The sequence below is a fragment of the Grampus griseus genome (assembly GCF_964374135.1).
Source record: "Grampus griseus genome assembly, chromosome: 11".
In the NCBI taxonomy this organism is placed as follows: Eukaryota; Metazoa; Chordata; class Mammalia; order Artiodactyla; family Delphinidae; genus Grampus; species Grampus griseus.
The window spans coordinates 2,881,635-2,893,779 of NC_139005.1; positions in this window are offsets into that span (position 1 = coordinate 2,881,635).

Here is a 12,145-nt window from a genome sequence, read left to right on the forward strand (position 1 = left end):
TGCGCCACCGGGGAAACCCTCAAATCTGTTTTTGAAAAGTTCTTGCACTGTTACCGTGTGATGAAATAAAACCCTGGCGGTCCAGTGGTTAGGATTCCGTGCTTCCACTGAAGAGGGTACAGGTTCGATCCCTGGTCAGGGAACTAAGATCCCACATGCCATGCGGTGCGGCCAAAAAAAAAAAAAAAAAAAAAAAAAATTATATTTTAAGGCAGGACAAGAAAAAACTAAACATAAAATTCTCTCTGTGGGTTTGTTTGGGCCTTCTCTCTCCTTCCCTCATGTGCAGTGTGCACCTGCATTACACATTAATCAAAACTTTTCAAAGATGGGAGCGCCTTCTTAGCTGTGGAGATCAATTTTTTTTCTTTCTTCTGATGCTAGCAATGTAACTTCTTAAAAGAAGAACGTTCTTTCCCAGCTCTGCAGGCGGTCATGGCGACTTGCTGCTCGCTTTGTATGCACTTACCTGGACTGTGTATCCTTGGTGCGCTTTAGGTAGAACATCAGTGTGTCATTTTGATGTACGGCCTTTATCCCGAAAACGTGCTTGCGTGCCTTCCACTTCTAGCAGGCGGAGCAGTTCTCAGAGCTTTATGAGAATCTGCTTCCCAGGTTAGAATTCTCCGTTTGGGGAATTTCCTGGTGGTCCACTAGTTAGGACTTGGCACTTTCCCTGCTGTGGCCTGGCTTCAATCCCTGGTCGAGGAACTAAGATCCCACAAGCTGTGCAGTGCGACCAAAATGATAACAGTTAATAAGCCTCAGTTTGGCTCGAATAAAATTCCCTTTTTTTCTTCTTAACTTGATAATTGAATTTTCATCGACAAATGTTAGAACAGCCTGAAGGGAGAAAAACTAGTTAGAAAGGAGGCTACTGCAATAATCCAGGGGAGGGAGGATGGTGGCTTAGGCTACAGTGGGGAGAGAGGATTGAATGGATTTAAGAGGCAGGGAGGAGGAAAAGTGATGGCGTGGACGGAGGTGGGGAGAATAGAGGAGAGTGGGTACGGGGAATGACTCCTAGGCTTCTGGTCTGTGCCGCTGTGTGGGCGGTGAGGTCATTTACTAAGACGTGTATCGGCGATGGAGCGCGAGGTTGGAGAATGGAGGACGGGTGAGGGGGAAGGTTATGAGTTTACCTTTATGTTCAGTTAAGTTCCCTTTGAGGCGTCCCAGCAGGGTATCAAGAATGCCACTGGCATCTTCATCCAGGACCCAGAAGTAAGGTCTGGAGAACAGCTAATAAAAACTACAGCCATGCAAAGGGCTGGAATAGGCAGCTCACAAATTCTCTAAATGGCCAGTATGTACATAAAAAGAGCTCAACACCATTAGTCATTAAAGCAATGCAAAATTAAAACCGTAATGAGATACCGTTTCACTAGAATGGCAAACATGTTTTAAGGCTGACAAAATTAAACGCTGGCCAGGATGTGGAGCAACCAGAACTTTTGCCCATTACTGGTGGACGTGTGAAATTGTACAACCACTTTGGAAAACAGGCCGTTTCTTCAAAAGTTAAACATATACTTAGCGTACAACCTGGCAGTTGCACTTCTAGATATTTGTCCTACGGAAATAACATTTGTCCACACAAAGACTTGCAAGTAATGTTCACTGCAGCATTATTCACAACACCCCCAAAATGAAACAAACCAAATGTGCTTCAGTTGTGAGTGGAGGAACAAATTGTGGGTATCCATGCAACTGGAATCCGTGCAATGGAATCCACGCAATGAAATACTACCTGTCAACAAAAAGAAACAAACTACAGCTACGTGTAACAAAATGGATGAATCTCAGAAGCATTACACTTAGGGAAAGAAATCAGATATAAAAGAGTACATATGCGTAATTCAACTTGCATGACATGCAGAACAGGCGAAAGTAATCGTTAGTGATGGAAATGAGATCAGTGCAGGCTGGAGCACAGAGCGGGGGAGAACTGACTGCAGGAGGTGGGGGTGAGGGCACGGGCTTTGCGGGAGCGGTGGGACTGCTCTGTACCTTGATTGTGATGGTGGTCACACAGCTATACGCATGTCAAAACTCTCAGAGCTGTACACGGAAATTGTGAATTTTACTGCATGGAACTTAAACCTTAAAAAAAAAAACCCACAATTTTTAAACTGAAGCCATGAGTATAGATAAGATTCACTAAGTGAAAAGGATAGAGTGAGAAGAAAAGAGAATGTGTGTGGCAGGGTGGGTGGCTGCTAATCTTACCTACAGGCAACAGGTGTCATTACCGCCATCTTGCATGTGAGAAAAACGAGGCTCAGAGAAGTGGAGTGCCTTCCCTAAGATCACACAGTACTAAGGAGGAAAGCTGGGGCTTGAACCCAGAGCCATCAACCAGGCCTGGGCCCATGGCTGAGCGGGGTCACCAAGCAAGGAGAAGCACCCCAAATCCTATTCTTTGAGGAAGAAAGGCAGTGACCTTGAGGGCTGGGCCCGGATCTGAAAAACCGTGTGCTGTTCTCCGCATATGAAAATGACGCTTCTCGCCCATCACCGATCCCCGAGGGTCTGGGATCGCTGCGCTGGCTCCGCCCTAAACCAGCCATATTGCCTCCACCAGCCCCCCTCCCCACGGTACCCAAGGGAGCCATCGCAAGATGACAGGCCAGGGTTGGGGGTTCTGCCTGGGCCTGTCACACCCAGAGAGCCACAGTGAGTTCTGCTGCGGCGGAAAATCTCCAGCTGCAGGGGGCCTGCTTCTCCGTGGTGGGAGCCTCTTGCCCTCCCTTCTGTGTGTCGACCCGGGGCCCCGAGCACCTGGCAAACAGCAGCTCCCTCATCTCTGCCTGGTCAGAAAGTGGCCGCATTCCGCGCCTCTCCCAGCTGGAGCCCCAGGATATGTGGCACTTCGGTGGCAGAGCTGGATTTGGACCTACAGCTGCCGCTTCCTACTCCAGGGGACCGGGCTCCTAGGGAAACTTCCCGTGAGACACTTTCTCCAGCTGCGGACGGTGAGTCCGGAGACCTCCTTTCTGATTCCTAGATCTGGAATGAAATACCTGAGGGACCCGGATTAAGTTCCTGGGTCACGTGAGAATCTGGGTGTCTCACGAGCATAACGAGGGTCTGACGAGGGGCACCTCCTTCACTACAGACCACTTACCAGGGGTAACGTTATGTCAGCCTCTTCACATACCTGGAGTAATTCGATGTATCCAGTCATTGCTATTTCATAGAGCTATTTTATGCAGTCCATTCCCCACCTGCAGGATCCTATTTTCTTTTTTTTTTGGCCGCGCTGCGCTGCACTGCTTGTGCGACCTTAGTTCCCCCGACCAGGGATGGAATCTCAGCCCTCGGCAATGAGAGTGCGGAGTCCTAACCACTGGACCGCCAGGGAATTCCCAGGATCATATTTTATATAATGAGGAGTGTTTCCGAGAAAAGCATGTCCAAAGTTGGAGTCTGCAGACATCTGACAGCCAGAAAATGCCCTCCAGCCTCCGTCTCTTCTTTTGTTATCTTAACTTTAACCTTATCCTTACTGCAGCCTCCACCAATCTCCCTGGTTCATTTAACTTCTCTGCTAGTATTTGATGAGCAGCTCCTATGATCTGGGGACGCAACAGTAAAAAACAAACCAAACACCAAGCAAAAATGATTTTTAAAAAGAATTGGAGAAAAATAAAGAAGAAAGAGGGGTAGGGAGTATGGGAGTCGGGGCAGAGGTGAATTGCAATTTTTAAAAGGGTGCCCATGGAAGGCCTCACTGTGATGGCAAAACTTTAACAATAATCTGAAGGGGGCAAGGGAGTGAGTCCTGCTTTCAAGTGCAGGAAGAGCATTCCAGGAACAGGGAACAGCAAATGCCGCGGCTGGGAGGCAGATGCTTGCCTGGTGGTTTTGGAGATCAGCAAGTGGGCCCTGTGGCTAGTGTGGAGTGAGCCAGGGCACAGTGGCTGGAGATGAGGTCAGAGAGGTGCAGGTGAGGCTCAGACTGAGGACGGCTGGTAGACGGTGTCCGTTCTCTTCTGCTAGGAACAAATGATCAGAAACTTAGCAGCTTCAAACAACACACATCAGCTCATAGTTTCTGAAGATCGGGAACGTGGGCACAGCTTAACTGGGTCCTCCGTAAGACGGCAGTCACGCTGTGGGCCAGGGCTGGGTCCTCATCGAGGGGCAGCCTTCATATCCCTGCCGACTGCTGGACGGAAGGCCTCAGTTCTTGCTGGACGTCAGCTGGACGTGTCTTCCAGCTGCTTGCTGTATGGCCCTCTCCATATGGCAGCTCGCAACACGGCAGCCTCCTGCAAAGGCAGCAAGGGAGTCAGTGCTCTAGCAAGACCAGTGTAACGATCATGGATGTCACATACTCTGCATGCATGATCACATATATACCGTCATCTTTGCTGCGCTTTATTGATTAGAAGCAAGGCACGGGCCCTGCCCACACCCTAGGGCGGGGGGGTTATACAATGGTGTGAGTACCAGGAGGTGGGATCATGCGGGTCACCTTAGAGTCTGTCCACGCCGTCCTCTGTCCCTCAGTGACTCATGTCCATTGCACCTGCAAAATACATTCACTTTCCTCCCAAGACACCCTAAAGCTCAGGGTCCAGCATCTCATCTAAATCAGGTTTAGGTGTAGGTGAGTTTCCTTTAGGTATTCCTCTCAACTGGTCTGTACAACTAAAGATGCAAGTTATCTGCCTGCCCACACACAGCACACCACGCAGGACAACAGCTACAGACATTTCTGCTCAAAAAGTAACAGGGCAGGGTAACAGGAGAGGTACAGAGGAATCGCTGGTCCATAGAGGTTCTGAAATTCACTGAGCCAATGTTGGGTGTCCCCTGCTTAGGTTTTGTTTTGGTTTGTTTTAATTATTTATTTATTTCATTTTTGGCTGCATTGCATCTTCGTTAGACCCAAGATTGACACAGACAATGCTGCGGGAACTGACACAGACAAGGCTCCTGTCCGTTTCCGAGGGACACCCCCTGCACTTCCCCAGGGATGAGGGGATGAGGACTCCCCTCCCCCAGCAGGCTGTAGCTGCTCCCCTTCACATCCTGCCCCTCGGGGGGCCTGTCCCCACACACACGTGTCAGCCCACTAAAGCAAACAGCATTTGGACTGCCAGTCCCTCTGTCGGCAAAACTTGCTAAGTTTCTTTATACATGATGTTGAGACTGAGACTACAAAGAGAAAGAAGACACAATCTGTGAGCTGGAGAAGCTTCCGGTCCAGTGATAGTTATACCGCTGGAGGTGAGACCCACTCTGCCAGCACCTAAGGAAGACGGGGGAGAAGGGCACAGAGGGTACGGAGGGGTGCAGAGACACCTGAGCCTTACGATACACACAGCAGACACGGCCGGCCCCATGAAACGCATTCTCAACATTGCCAGGTCGAGTTGTCTCTGCCCTCTTCCAGCCCCCACTCCCCTCGTACCCGCAACCTCCACCCTGGGCATCAAGCTACCTTTGGCCCTGCCCCAGAGAGCCTTCCACCCTGCCTTGCCACCTGAAGCCAGTTAGGTCTCTCTCAGCCTTTCCCTCTAGAGAAGAGTTGTCCAGCAGAAATACAATGTGAGCAACGTGCATGATTTTTAAATTTCTAGTAACCATATTTTTTAAAGTAAAAAAAAAGTGCTTGCTTCGGCAGCCCATATACTAAAATTGGAACGATACAGAGAAGATTAGCGTGACCCCCGCACAAGGAGGCCATGCAGATTTGTGAAGCGTTCCACATTTTTTGGCCTCTATGGGAAAAGAATCTAAAAAAGAGTGGATCTATGTATATGTATAACTGATTCACTTTGCTGTACACCTGAAACTAACACAATATTGTAAATCAACTATACTCCAATAAAAAAACTTTTTTTAAACTTAAACAAGTTTTAAAAAAGTGAAATTAATTTCAATAATATATTTATTTAACTTGTATCTAAAATATTATCATTTCAACATGTAATCATGTACAAAATTACTGAGATCCTTGAAAAGAATTTTTTTTTCGTACTAAGTCCTGGAGGTGTACCGCGTAGTTTTACACTTATACCACATTTCAATTTGGATGCTAAATTTTTATTGGAAATATGTGGCCTGTGTTCAGATTTCACAATGTTCACATTGAAAAGTAAGCTCACATACTCAAATTATCTCACCAATACTTATGTTTTCCAATAACTAAATGGAGAGAGTAACAACTTCTAAATTAATTTTTAGTGAAACTTAAGCACATTAGCAGTTCGGTTCCTCAGTTGCACACACAAGCTGCATTTCCAGTGCTCGGACACTCACTTGTGACTGGCGGCTACCAGAGTGTAAGCCTCTGCTGTCTGGGCCCCAGGTCCAGCACCCACTTCGGGCTCTCTCCAGTCACCCAGACTTACCCAGACCCTCTGTGCGCACATCTCCATTCAAAAGGGGCTCCCCTTCCTACCCACACCCCAGCCTGTGGGAGCCACCCATGACTCATGCGTCCCTGCTCCCCTGGCACACTTTCCCCTACCTGGTCCTCCTACAAAGATTCAGCCTCCACGTATAGACATCAGCATACCAGAAAGCCAATTTGCATAGGCAAATTCAGGATCTGGAGACGTATTCCCCCCACAGATTGGGGGCCCAGGAAATCGGGCCTTGTCCTCCAGTCACCCCCTGGAGGAGGTGGGACTTTCAGAATTTGCTGGGTCAGTGAGACGGAAAGGAGGACGGGAAAAGCACCCAAGCCTGGGTGGTAGGATGGTGGAGAGAAGAGGGGCTCCTCGGGGTGTAGGTGAGGGGCTGGGGGGAGGTACATTTTACATACGGTTCATTGTGTTGGAATGATTTGGTTGTGAAATAAGCACCTTAAGGGATTATTTTATATTTCATACTTTTAACTTTTTATAAATTAAATTCTTTCCCCCGTCTGGGTTTTTTCAAGCTTCAGATCTCTGGCTGGAATTGATTTGCATAATCCCACCTCCGAGATTTAGCCCCGCCCCTTCGGAACCCCTCTTGCCTGGTCCAGTCTGGAAGCCTCTCTGCTGGGCATTCACCTTTCCCCGTCTTCCCACTGTGGGCAGCCCCCCTGCTCTGGCCTCCCCCTCCCTGGGAACCAACCCGGCCTCGCTGCTGCTGAGAGGCTGGGATAATCCTCCCTGAGTTATTTCAAGGATTAGTCCTGCTGCCCTGTGTCCAGCTCCCACACGGTGGGATTTCAGAGCGGTGGACACCGTGCCAGGAAGGGGGTGCGGCTCCCGAAATGCAGATCCACACAGGGTGGTGAGCACCAGGCTGTGGGTTCCAGGTTCCTTAGAGCACGTCCTGGCGTGTGGAGTTTAGCAGGAAGAGGCAGGCAGCCTGCCAGGCTACGAGCTGGAGAGTCAGAGCCCGAAGCCCTAGGCCCTCAGTCTCTGCCTTGAAACACACACACACACACACACACACACACACACACACACACACACACACACACACACACACACCCAACCTCATGACAACTTTCATAGACTAGGTGGGTCCTTTTGCCTTCGTGGGGACCTTACTCCATAAAAAATCATATTTTCTGTGTTGGTACCCAGATGACTATATTAATATTATATATTAAAATATCTTCTTCAATCTGAAGTTCACTTTTCTTCTGATTTTAATGAAAATACGTTTGTGGTCCTCTGAAAGTACTGTGTTACTGTTGGCCCTGCCTGCGCCCCGCCCTCTGTTCCCAGCCCTGGTCCTTCGAGGCTGCACAGGAGGCTGGGATTGGGGGTGGCAGGAGAGCCGTGAGGTCCGCAGGTGGGTCATTTTGGACTCAGGGAGGCGTGGACTCTCCCTGCCCCCTTCCCTCTGAAAACGGAGAACTTCCTCAGCTGGGAGAGCCAGGTGCTGCCCCAGGAAGGACGAGTTCCTGGTTTCACGGAGTCCTTCCTGCCCCCCCCGCGCCCTCCCTGCCCCCGCCGATGCCACCGACGACAGGTAAGTCTGAGCAAATCTGAGGGAGTCCAATTTTAGCATCAGAAAGGGATGGCTTCTTCCGAGCCCATCGGCCATTAGACTTCAGACTCAAGTCCCAACTCCCTACTATGACACATGAGACCCTCTTTGGGAGGTGATATAATAGAATGAGTGAGAGTGTTTATTAACAGGTGGACCTGGCTGAACTTGGGACAAGTTCTTAAACCTCTCAAAGCCTCATTTTCCCCCCAATGTACATAGGAATGACGGGACTATTTTCCTCACCAAATTCTTATAAATATCGTATGCATACATGTGCTTTGCACACAGTGAAACTCTATATACTCGTTAGGAAATAGGATTGTTATACAAAGCAAATATACACAGGAGATCTCCCACCTCTTCTCCACAGGTCAGACACCCTATCATAACTGAGACTATAGATGTGAAGTGCTAGGTGCCTTGCCCGGCACAGAGCAGGAGCTCCAGAAACGGTACCGGTATTGTGGTCTGGTTCCTACTACTTCTCTAATCTCATCCCCACCTCCCCTCTGCCTTGAACTTCAGCGACACCAAACTGCTCATGGTCTTGTGTCACGTCCCACTCCACACCAACTGCACGTTTTCTCACCTCCTGATCACTGTAGCAGAAACTGGCTCATCTAGACATAGACTGTATTTCCCAGCCTCCCCTGCACTTAGATGTGGCCATTTGAACAAGGTCTTGCCCGTGGAAGAGGCACAAGAGTAATCCATGCTGCTGCCAGGCCTGTTGCATCAAAACTCCCACGTGCTCTTCATGTTCTTTCCCTTCCCAACCCCAGAAGCCCCATGGTGAAGGCGGCAGAGCCATAGGTGGAAAGAACTCAGGTGCCTGAGTTAAAGCGTGAAGGAAAGCCATCCATGGACTTGGGTGTTCCATTAGTGAGAAGTGATGGAACTGTCTTCAGTTTGTTGCAGCAGCTAGCCTTACCTTAATGAATAGATTCCTGCTGTCTTGTGTTCATGGAATGCCTATAACCCCACCCTCCTTCCCTGGGGTAACTCCTGCTCATCATTTAAGCTTCATCTCTGGCATTGCATCCTTCAGAAATCCTTCAACTTGAAAACAGGTTGGGTGTCTCCAGCAGACACTGCACAGTTGACTACCCTCCTTCTATCCTCTCCTTCCTAATAGAATCCCTATTTTGTTCAGGGAAGTAGTATCCCCAGTTACAAATACTCACGTCCCAAGACTCCTCTGTAGCTGACTGCAGTCACGTGGTCCAGTCCTGGCCAATAAGATGTAAGAAGAAGTTGCTGGATGGAGATTGTTAGGGAATCTTTCCTAAAAAGAAGTAGATTGGGGGCTTCCCTGGTGGCGCAGTGGTTGAGAGTCCACCTGCCGATGCAGGGGACACGGGTTCGTGCCCCGGTCCGGGAAGATCCCACATGCCACGGAGTGGCTGGGCCCGTGGGCCCATGGGCCATGGCTGCTGAGCCTGCGCGTCTGGAGCCTGTGCTCCGCAACGGGAGAGGCCGTAACAGTGAGAGGCCACAACAGTGAGAGGCCCGCGTACCGCAAAAAAAAAAAAAAAAAAAAAGAAGTAGATTGGGCCCACATCTGCATTTTACCATTTTGCTTTGTCCTTCCTTTCTTCCCACCTGGAAGTCAGATGTAGTGTACAGAATGGAGCACACATATTACAAGCATGAGGATGAAAGCCACGAGCTAAGGCACAGTAGAAAGAAGAGTCTAGGTTCCTAAAGGCACCACGGATCAGCCCCGTTCTGCTTACCTCCAGTTCTCCTGTAACGTGGAAAATGAAACTTCTTTTTTTTTTTAATTTTTAAAATTACTTTTTATTGGAGTATAGTTGCTTTACAATGTTGTGTTAGTTTCTGCTGTACAGCAAAGTGAATCAGTTATATGTATACATATATCCCCTCTTTTCTGGATTTCCTTCCCATTTAGGTCACCACAGAGCACTGAGTAGAGTTCTCTGTGCTATACAGTAGGTCCTCATTAGTTATTTATTTTATACATAGTAGTGTATATATGTCAATCCCAATCTCCCAATTCGTCCTACCCCCGCTTCCCCCTTGGTATCCATAAGTTTGTTCTCTACATCTGTGTCTCTATTTCTGCTTTGCAAATAAGTTCATCTGTACCATTTTTCTAGATTCCACATATGAGCAATATTATATGATATTTGTTTTTCTCTTTCTGACTTACTTCACTCTGTATGACAGTCTCTAAGTCCATCCACGGCTCTGCAAATGGCACAATTTCATTCCTTTTTATGGCTGAGTAATATTCCATATACACAGAGAAAGCCATAATTCAAAAAGATACATGCACCCCAATGTTCCTTGCAGCACTATTTACAAGAGCCAGGACATGGAAGCCACCTAAGCGTCCATCAACAGAGGACTGGATAAAGACGGTGTGGTCCATATATGGAAAATGAAACTCCTAAGGCTTAGAGCCCTGTGGTGAAGTTCCTGTTTGGCACACTTGAACGCACTCCTAAGTGAACGTGCGGGCCCCTGCCCCTGCTTCCCAGCGCCTGTGCTCCCACTCTGCTGCTCTCAAAACTCCATCACACGCTGGCCATCATCCACTCAAGGGGCTGTTTCTCTGACTTGTCTGAAGACACAGAGCAAGCACTCAATAAACGTGCTGAGAGAACAGTGACAAGGGACAATGTTGTGGCTTCCTCATCCTCCTCTGATGGAAAAAAAAAGGAATCCCTAGGGGACACACAGAAGAGGCCCTCGGCCAGTGGCCTCCCTGCCCCTTCTAGTGCAAGCTCCACACCAAGGAGAGTACAGAAGTACAAGACGCAGGCTCAGCCCTCACGTGGGTGAGGTCGGGGAATGCAGGATACTCACAACTAGTACTTAGCGCTTCTTATGCCCCAGCATCGTCCTTCTGTTTTGTTTTGTACAGTGAGGTCAAAGCCACGTAAAACTGTTTTAAAGTGAACAATTCAGTGGCATTTGGTGCATTCACAATGTCGTGCAGCCGCTCTTTCTGTGTAGCTCCAAAACCTTTCATCACCCCCAAAATAAAACCTTATACCCGGGACTTCCCTGGCGGTCCAGTGGTTAAGACCTCGTGCTTCCACTGCATGGGGCACGGGTTCGATCACTGATCAGGGAACTAAGATCCCCACATGCTGTGCAGTGTGGCCAAAAATTAAAAAATTAAACCTTATACCCGTTAAGCAGTCATTTCGCATTATCCCTTTCCCTCAGCTCTTGGAAACCACCAATCTGCATTCTCTGTGGATTTTCCTTTTCTGGATGTTTCATATAAATAGCATCACATGCTGGGCTAGCAGAGGCAGATGGGGCCCCAGTGTCCACATGTTAAGATGACACTTAGCTTTTCTTTATCCAGACTGAGGTCAAAGGTTCCCACTGTAGCTCGAGTGGCTGAGGTTAAATGTCTTTGCAGTCCAGCTCCTAGGAAATCTTTATTTTATTATTATTTTTTAAAATTAATTAATTAGGTTGCACTGGGTCTTAGTTGCAGCAGGTGGGCTCCTTAGTTGCGGCTCCAGGGCTCCTTAGTTGCGGCTCACCAGCTCCTTAGTTGCAGCAGGCGGGCTCCTTAGTTGTGACATGAGAACTCTTAGTTGCGGCATGCATGTGGAATCTAGTTCCCTGACCACAGGGATGGAACCCGGATCCCCTGCATTGGGAGTGCAGAGTCTTATCCACTGCACCACCAGGGAGGTCCCAGGAAATCTTTAAAATTAAGTCTGGGATGAGCCTGTCACCAGTAGATTTGGTAGAGATCTTTGATGAAGTGTGGGTGAACGGTCTGGAGGGTGAACTGGCTGCTCTGGACTGGGGGTGCTGTCTTGCCGCACTTTTGTGAGAAAACACAGCCAGGTTGGATGTGTGATGTGGGGTATGTGGGCACGTGTCTATGTACAGACAGACATCCTGGAGCCTTTTGTGTTCGAGTACACTTTACAGATCACAGAGCACTTAGATGCCCTTTATCTGCAGCTCTCTAAAGGAGGCAGGGCAAGCACTCTTAACTGCAGTTTATAAATGGGGCAGCTGAGGCCCCATCGGATGACTTGCCCAAGGTCGCACAGAGGACGAGGGGCGGAGCCCCAAGCCTGCGAGCTTTCTCTCCGGATACCTTAAGCTGCTTAGTCATTGCTCAGGTGGAGTGAGGGGGAAATGAGCTTGCAGGTTGTATTAGTGAGAAACAAAATACCATAGAGTGGCTTAAACA